Source organism: Apodemus sylvaticus, chromosome 4, assembly GCF_947179515.1.
Source record: "Apodemus sylvaticus chromosome 4, mApoSyl1.1, whole genome shotgun sequence".
Taxonomy (NCBI): domain Eukaryota; kingdom Metazoa; phylum Chordata; class Mammalia; order Rodentia; family Muridae; genus Apodemus; species Apodemus sylvaticus.
The window spans coordinates 163,027,510-163,035,819 of record NC_067475.1 but is presented as its reverse complement, the minus strand read 5'-3'; the positions used below and the strand labels follow the sequence as shown (position 1 = coordinate 163,035,819).

General features: G+C 52.0%; 1 pseudogene; it reads right to left on the bottom strand.

Moving 5' to 3' along the window:
• Positions 1-5,451: 5,451 nt before the first annotated feature.
• LOC127683766 (BRCA1-associated ATM activator 1-like) lies at positions 5,452-7,695 on the bottom strand (annotated as a pseudogene).
• Between the last annotated feature and the right edge of the window lie 615 nt (positions 7,696-8,310).

Below are 8,310 nucleotides of genomic sequence, written 5' to 3'. Positions count from 1 at the left end.
ACAACTGCTTCTGAGCAAACCTGTACCCCAGCACTTGTCCTTTGTTGTCTAGGTGCTAGGGTTACAGGGACTGCATCACTGGGTTTTATCCCCGGTCCCTCTAAATTTGAAGCATTGCTAACTTTCCCCCATTGTACTATAGCACGGGGAATGTGGATCTAAAGGCCCAGACTTTGCCTGGTGTGGGTGCCATGATTATATCTCTACAGGGCACATCTTTGTCCACGAACCTTTCTTTCAGCTAGAAATACCTCCTTTAACAACCCAGAGTACAATGTCTCTTGCCTGTCATCTCATCCGAATGACATAATGCTCTATTTTTATATAGGGAATGTCATAATAAACACAGTGTCCTGCCGTCCGAGAGGTCACAGGAGAACGGCTTTTAGCTTGCGGTGGCTTATATCTTTCTCCGGAAACAATAATTTCTATGTCCATGAATTTATTCACTTATACATTGAATTTTTAAATCTTACATGTGTTGATGGATATTTACTCTGAGAATGACAAGACACCTTTCTTTTCTCTTTTTGAGACAAGGTTTCACTTTATAGCCTAGGCTGGCCTGGAGCAAACAACAACGCCCCTGCCTCCACCTCTGAGTGCCAGGATTACAGATGTGTTGATCACCACAACTGCTTACAGAACCCATTCTTACCACGACTTTATAACTTAAGAGAACAGGATAGGGGAAGAGTGACAATGCTGCAGGAAACTTTCTTTCTCAGATGGAAGGTCTGCTTTGTTTGCGGGGTCAAGAGAGAATTCAGCCTGCGAGGTGGTCAGGCAGGTGCCACGTGGCAGCTTATATCGGAATCGTGAATGATGGTCAGAGTTTAGCAGACTCGCATCGGAAGACGGTAGAGGCCACCACACCCACGGGCGTGAAGGGGTTCAGCGGAGCACGGGGAAGCGGAAAACCTAAGGAAAGCTAAGGATGTCCTTCGTGGAGCAAAGGAGGGGAGATATCGAGAGGCTAGACTTTGAAGGCCTTTGAAGGCCGTGTATGTGTATTTTATACAGAAACCCAACCAGAGTTGTTAGACCTTTTGTGTTATCTTTTTCTTTACTCCCAAAGGAATGACACTGAGCCGTTAGCTTCAGTAACCGAGATACTCGAGCGTTCACACGTGTTACTGGAGCATTTATCTGGGGACTTGGGAATCACGACGAGACAACGGACTGGCTTCCTTACATAGGAAGAGGAGGCTTCTAGTCTGGTAACTTGTCTTGTTGGCACCGTTAGCTGCCAGACAGAAGGAAAATAACCCCTGCACATCTGGCACAGTCTTGCCAGTCTTCTGTGGTGTAGAGTCACCCAGGAGACACACATCCTGGATGTTTGTGGGGACATCCAGGGAGTTTTAACTGAGGAAAGGAGACCGAATGTGGCCTGTGCTGGGGAGCTGGACGGAATGAGAAGGGGCAAATGGAGGCATTCAGCCAAACACTGCCATTCCTGACTCCTGGGCTCTGACACACAGGCAAACCGTTGACACACACTCCTGCCACACAAACCTGATTGCTGTCATGCTTTTCCTCCATGTTCAACTGTTGAACTCAGACTGTGAGTCAAAATAACCTTCAGTCTATAGTAGCTTGCTTTCCCCTGCTGTGTTAAAACACCATGACCACAGGAAACTTGGAGAGACAAGGGTTTCTTTAACTTGTAGGTTAGAGCACCTCACCAGAGGAAATCAAGGCAGAAGCTCAAGGCAAGAACTGAAGCAAAGACCGTGAAGGAACTTAGTTTACTGGCTTGCTCCCTGTGGCCTGTTCAGCCTGCTTTCTTGTAACACCTGCCAAGGGGCAGCAGCCCCCACAGTGGGCTGGGTACCCCTACATCAGTCATTAATCAAGACAAAACCCCACAGATTTAGCCTATAGGTAAATTTTTTTATCAAGATATTTTATCAATCAAGATGCCTTTGGAACAATGGTTCCCAGATATGTCTAGGTTTGTGTCAAGTGGACAAAACCAGCCAACAATCTTCTGTTGCATTGCTTATTGTCAAGTCCTTGGTCACAGCACTGAGAAAAGAGACCCAAACCAGCCTCCCTGGAGCCCAGCTTCTTGGGCCTTTGGAGAAATATTTTAGAATAGTTAGGATCAGGGTGGGTACAAGTCTGAGAGCCTGCTCAAAAGGTTCATGCCCGAGACAGGAGGTGAGAATTTAAACTAGGAGAAGGATCAGGAGGCCAGAGAAAGAAAAATCTCAGTTTCATTACGGAGTTTGCATGCCTCCCCACACCCCAACTCACTGAAATTCTTAACAAAGATGGGTGAATGTCACTAAGGGGAGTGATAATTTCCCCATTAGCCACAATACTCCATAGGGAGGTTTCCTGTCTCTGCTTGGTCCTAGTAATGACATTCTTCCTTAAATCTGGGCTAGTTTAGGTAGCAGGGTTTTCTTTAATGTGAAGAGTCTGTTGCAGGTAAAAATGTTTGGAATGCAGAAAGACGGAACATTTCCTCATTTCCCTTTGATTCAAGAAAGATCGGTAAGACCAGAATGAAGTGATTATCCCTGAGACGCAGGAGGAGGGGTGACTCCTGGACAAGGACTTCCGGGAAGCCCTGCAGTGGGGAGGAGGGCTTTTCACAGTGCGTGGGTAAAGGAGGAAGATGGGCGTGGGGCGGAAGCTTGCATTTCATCTGGACGTGAAGGGCTTGGCGAGAGAGGGGGCTGCTGGGTACCACCAAGAGGTGGGGACAGGGGATCAGTCTCCACGAGGAACCCAAGGCCTGAGTGCAATATTGAGAAGGCCGACAGCCGCAAAACAGGGCGGCCACTCGCGAGGCAGGGCGGCCACGTGCTGCTGGCAACCTCCAAGGAGCCGGGAAGGCATCACTTTAGAATGAGACGCCCCTTTACTTCCTAAGAAATTTCAGTTTTGCTGAAAATCACTGAATTTCTGGGATATAGTGGCTCATGCTTGGAATCCCAACATGGGGGAGAGTCAAGAGGGCCGCTTTGAGTCCGAGCTCAGCCTGTGCGAACAGAAAGTACTGGGCTAGCCAGGGCAACACATGGAGGCCCTGCTTCGAAAATTAATTTTTAAGTAACTCTATTAGGACCTTCTAGAGTCTCACGTATTAACCTAGGACGCATTGCCAAGCGGTTTGGACCCCAGTTTCTTTATTTATACCTCAGACCGCAGGCCGAGAAGGTGGCTGGCTCAGCTTGTGCAGTGTTTCCTGTGTGAGTTTGAGGACCAGAGTTTAGTCCCCAGACCTTACATAAAAAGCCAGGCTTTTTAAAACAAAAACAAAATTGAAGGTAGACACCACCTGACGAAAGACATGCTGCACAAATGTGCAGGTGCATCTATGTACAGCATGTGTCAATCTACACACACACACACACACAGACACACACACAGAGACACACACACACACAGACACACACACACACAGACACACACACACAGACACACACACACACACACACAGATACACACAGACACACACACAGATACACACAGACACACACACACACAGACACACACACACAGACACACACACACACACATGCATGTGCATGCACTGGAATGAACTGAGAATCTGCCCCAAAAGCTATGCCATTTGAGAACCATGCGTAGAAAGCCCTGCGCGAACAGGAGCTGCTTTTCTGGGCTCAGCCTGCAGAGCTCTTGGCGCGGGCTTCCGGCACCAGCAGCTATCTCAAGAGCTCACCCTACCTTTCCCCCCCCCGCATCTGTCCTCCTGCCATTTAATTTCGCTTTTGGAAACACACAAACCAAACACTGAAATCATCACTTTCCCTTGGTCTAACTGATTGGAAGCCTTGCCTCGCGGCAGGAGGCTTCCACCGGAGCCCTGGTGGCCCTGGCTCGTGCTGCACGCTGCTCTGGCCATCTGCTGCTGCGCGCGCGCATGCGCGCACGCGCGGGCCACATGGAAAGGGGCCCGCACTTTGGAAAGCCAAATTATTTTCCTCTGTGTGTTCTCTTTGCTGTACTTGCCAAATCTACGGATCAGGCATGGGTGCGATTACAGTTTCCTAATCTGTTCTCTTTGAAAGCTAGTGACTCCAGTTTTATGATGAGGGACTTCAGGTAGCACTCACCCACTCTCGAAATCCACTGCGTCACCCTCTGTTATCAGTGGCAGGGGAGAATTAAGAAATCACTCCTGTGGTCCCATTCCATAATGGTTCCCGCTCTGTAGGAAGGGAATAAAATCACACGCCTTTACTCCTCGAATTTGGGACGCAGAGGCCCCCCTCCCCAGTCTACAGAGTTTGTTCCAGGACAGGCAGGGCTGTACAAGAAACAGAACAGAACAAAACAAAACAATCACATTTTCTTTCCTCTAGAACCCTAAGCGGCCGCGATCTCGCCCAGGCCTACAACAGCAGCCTCGGCCACACTGGAGTGCTTAGTTCTTAACTCTTGCAGCTCATCAGCAGCTCAGAAAATGACGTGTCCCAAGGTGAAGCCAGTGTCCCAGCGGAGGTTACAGATCGATTCCCAAGCTCTCCTGAAACTCCTCCAAAGTGGGGGCTTGAGTGACGTCTTAATCAGTTCTGGAAAGTAACTTTGTGAGGGTTTCAACTAGATAAAGGGGAGCAGGGAACTGCTTGTTTGAAGATCTCAACAATCCTAGCAATGATTCGGAGCTTTTTTAAAGGACCGGGAGGAAGAGGAGGATACAGTCTCAGTTGGCTTTTAGCAGAAGTGTGATGGGTATATGCAGCTCCGGGTAACAGTTCCCTGCCTCTCTCTCTCTCTCTCTCTCTCTCTCTCTCTCTCTCTCTCTCTCTCTCTCGTGTGTGTGTGTGTGTGTGTGTGTGTGTGTGAGAGAGAGAGAGAGAGAGAGAGAGAGAGAGAGAGAGAGAGAGAGACCCAAATCAACCCACTAATATGTTATTATTGTTGTGTTTTATAAAAAGATAGCGCATACAGGAGTATGTTTGGTGGAGTCCCGGTAAGGCGTGGGGGAGGGGTGCCTCAGCATGGGCCCACAGAGTCACCCCCCCACCCACCCCACCCCGACATACCAGCCACACAACAGCATAGTATAGAATAGAGTTTATTTAGGATATGGGAGAGGAAGGGGTTGAGGGAATGGAGATAGAGAAAGGCAGGGGGAGGCAGCCATCAGCACGAGGAGTGAGAGGGGAGGGCAAGAGAAGAGAAGAGAGCAAGAGGGTGAGGAGGGGCACAACTGTGGGGCAGAGCCCAGACAGAATGCCAACAACTATAACTTAATTAAAAAGTGTCAGGCCCCTGGAGGTAGAATATTAACACGCATTGCAATGCATCCCAGAGGAAGAAAAAAGCAATTAATTTCCATTCTCACCATGTCATGATTTCTGTCTTCCCTTCCCTTTCAGTTCTCATAGAACTGATTGGTTCTGTGGCCAGACTTTTTATTTTGCTTTGTTTTGCTTGTTTTAAGTGAACCTTTCCAGGTCAGAAGCATCATGTGTACCTTCCTGTCGGGGAGGCTGTCCCGACCTCCTTAGGGCTACTGCAGGGGCTGTCCCGACCTCCTGCAGGGGCTGTCCCCCGCCTACTGCAGGGAACTGTCTTGTCCCTCTAGAAGACGAGCAGGTCACAGGCCTTCGGGGCCACCAGTCGTCACAGTCAAGCAGGGCACAAAAGGCAAACTCAAAGACCGCAGAGAGTCTGCAAGCATTCCAGGCGTGGGCGGGGAGAGGCAGACCCACTGAATAGGGACAGTGGAGGCTGGGCTAGCCCATCGCTCGGATGAGGAACACCCATGCCAGTTCCAAGCCCTGCACTCGGACCTCCCAGTCCAGATCCCGACTCACTGACTGGAGAACAGTGGCCACAAACCACTCCGTGCCTCAGCCACATCACATGGCCGTTCCTCAGCTACTCTGTGAAGAAACATAACACAGCCCTTGGAGAGAAGCCCTCTGAGTGCGTGGACAGGATATGCATGAGGTCCACGGGTAGGCCCTGCTGGGGCTGTGGGCTCTCGGGGCTGGCGGGCGTGGCCTCCAGACCCGGGCTGGAGATCTGCCCAGCAGCACCCACTGCACTTACTGGGACGTGGAGGAGCTGGTGGGCAAGGGTGGGTGCTTTTGAGGAATGCAGTGCCTCTCTGACGTCAGCCTGCCCTCCCCAGGGTCTATCAGATGCATCAGGAACTCCAGGGCTGAGTCCCTGGGCTGCACAGGCGCTTGTGTAGTATGGGGAATAGCTCTCTGAGGAACAGCAGGGCACCGGGACTGAGATCAGAGCTGCTGGGGCGGGGCTGGGGAGTGGGGGTAGGTGGGTGGGGTGGGGGTGGGGTGGGTCTCGTGTGGGTTCTGAGTGTGGCCTGGAAGGCCTTCTTTAGGATCATGGGACTCCGGGCTCTCCAGGGTCTTCAGGAGGAGAGCGAACACCTCCAGCACCAATTTGAGGGCCTCATCCTCTGAGACAGTGTCCCCAAGAAGTCAAGGGCTGCTCACTGGATGCGAACACAGCCACCCAGAGTCCGCAGAGGCAGCCTCCCGCACTGGAGCTGGGGTCCCCGGAGCCATCACAGAGATGCAATACAGCAGCTTGCAGCAGAAGCGCCTGTGGCCAGCGTGAGGGGCACTGGGGCAGCATCTGCAGCTCTGCGGGTAAGCCAGTCTGCCAAAGGAGTCCCACACAGGCCAGCTTTGAACATTACAGTATATCCTCAGTCAGCAAGCTACCTCAGTCCCTTCCAGCAAGCCTGGAAGTCCAGGCGCCTGAGTGGTGGCTTTCAGGGTACAGGCCAGTGGCAGGAGGGGGACTCCAAAGGCCTGGGTCAGCGATTCACTTCAGAGTTGAAGTTTCAGGGTCCCCAGGACAAGAGGCCCAGCAAGTGTGGGGCTCAGGCGGCTCAGAGTCTGGGCCAGCATCTCCCACAGGCCACAGGCTGCAAAATCAACACAGGAGACCTGGCCACACTGAGAAGGAAGTCCATGAGTGAGTGCATCGCTGGAATGGAGTCTCTCTCAAACAGGTGGGTGACAGGGGGACTTAGCCGCTCCCAGAGGACCCCTGTCCAGGGCTTATGGCAGCGCCTGAAGGTCGGTAGTCAGGACATTCAAGACCTGTGTGACCTGTGGGGTGGCTTTGGCATGCAAGGACTCTTCCACACAGTTCACAATCTTCTGGCCACACACAGACCAGGCAGCAGCTTTGGGGATGGGGTACCGTGGCGCTCCCCCTTGCACGGACAGAGCCAGGATGTGTACTAGGAGCTAGCTGGCTGCTGAGGCTGCGAACAGGCTGGGGTCTCCCTGCGAGGAGAAGATGGAGTGCACAGCGCTGGGGCGCTGAACCAGGGAGCACAGCCCTGGATATCGCGCACACTGGGAATGCTCCAGGCTGTCCAGGTGAGGGCGCCTGTCTCCCCGAAGAGCCCCAGCAACAACTCCCCCTGCCGGAAAGTACTGGAAACAGTCTTCCTGGGCTGCAAAGACCCCAATAGCACAGAGCAAAGGAGAGGACCCTGGGGCTCCTGTCCTGTGGTGTCAGCACGTGGGACAGGAGCTCCGATAGGCAGGGGTGGTCCTGCAGTAGTTGGAGGCTGGACTCTGCCTCTGTCACTGTTTTAAACCAGTCCAGCAGTTTCTCCAAGCAGGTGTCATCTGCCACGGGATGTCTGGGATCTTCCAAAACAGCACAGAGAGCAGGGAGGAGCCCGGGACATTCTGGGTCCATGCGCAGGCCAGCAGTTCCTCCCAAATCCTGGGAAAGCGGTGCGGTCTCTGCGACTGCAAGTTAGCCTGGGGTTCTAATCCCGCCTCGGCATCCCTCTGCTAAGGGAACCAGGCCCGAGAGGGCAAAATGTAACACTAGGCCACCAGGCCGAAGCTTGAACTCCGCCTTACCAGGATCCTGGACGGGGCCTCTGTGTGCCGCACCCGCTCTGTGTGGTCCTAGTGTCTGCAGACTACTTTTATAAATAACGAATGATAAGATTTGAAATAACTGACCAGTTCCAAGGGCAGTCACGGCATTCACGCACACTGCTATCAAGGCCCTATCACAGTATCGGACCGAACGCCATCTTATCTGAACCAGTATTGGTGCTGTCTGTCGACCCAGCAGACATATTTTTTGTCTGCTCTATTTGAGTGCTTTATCTGCATGTGCACCTGCATGCCGGAAGAGGGCAGCAGATCCCATTACAGATGGCTGTGAGCCACCAAGTGGGTGCTGGTAATTGAACTCAGAACTTCTGGAAGAGCAGCCAGTGCTCTTAACCACTGAGCCATCTCTCCAGCCCCTCTTGGAGTTATTTTAACTTTTAAAAATTATAGTGACTAGATGTCAGAATAATACCTCTTT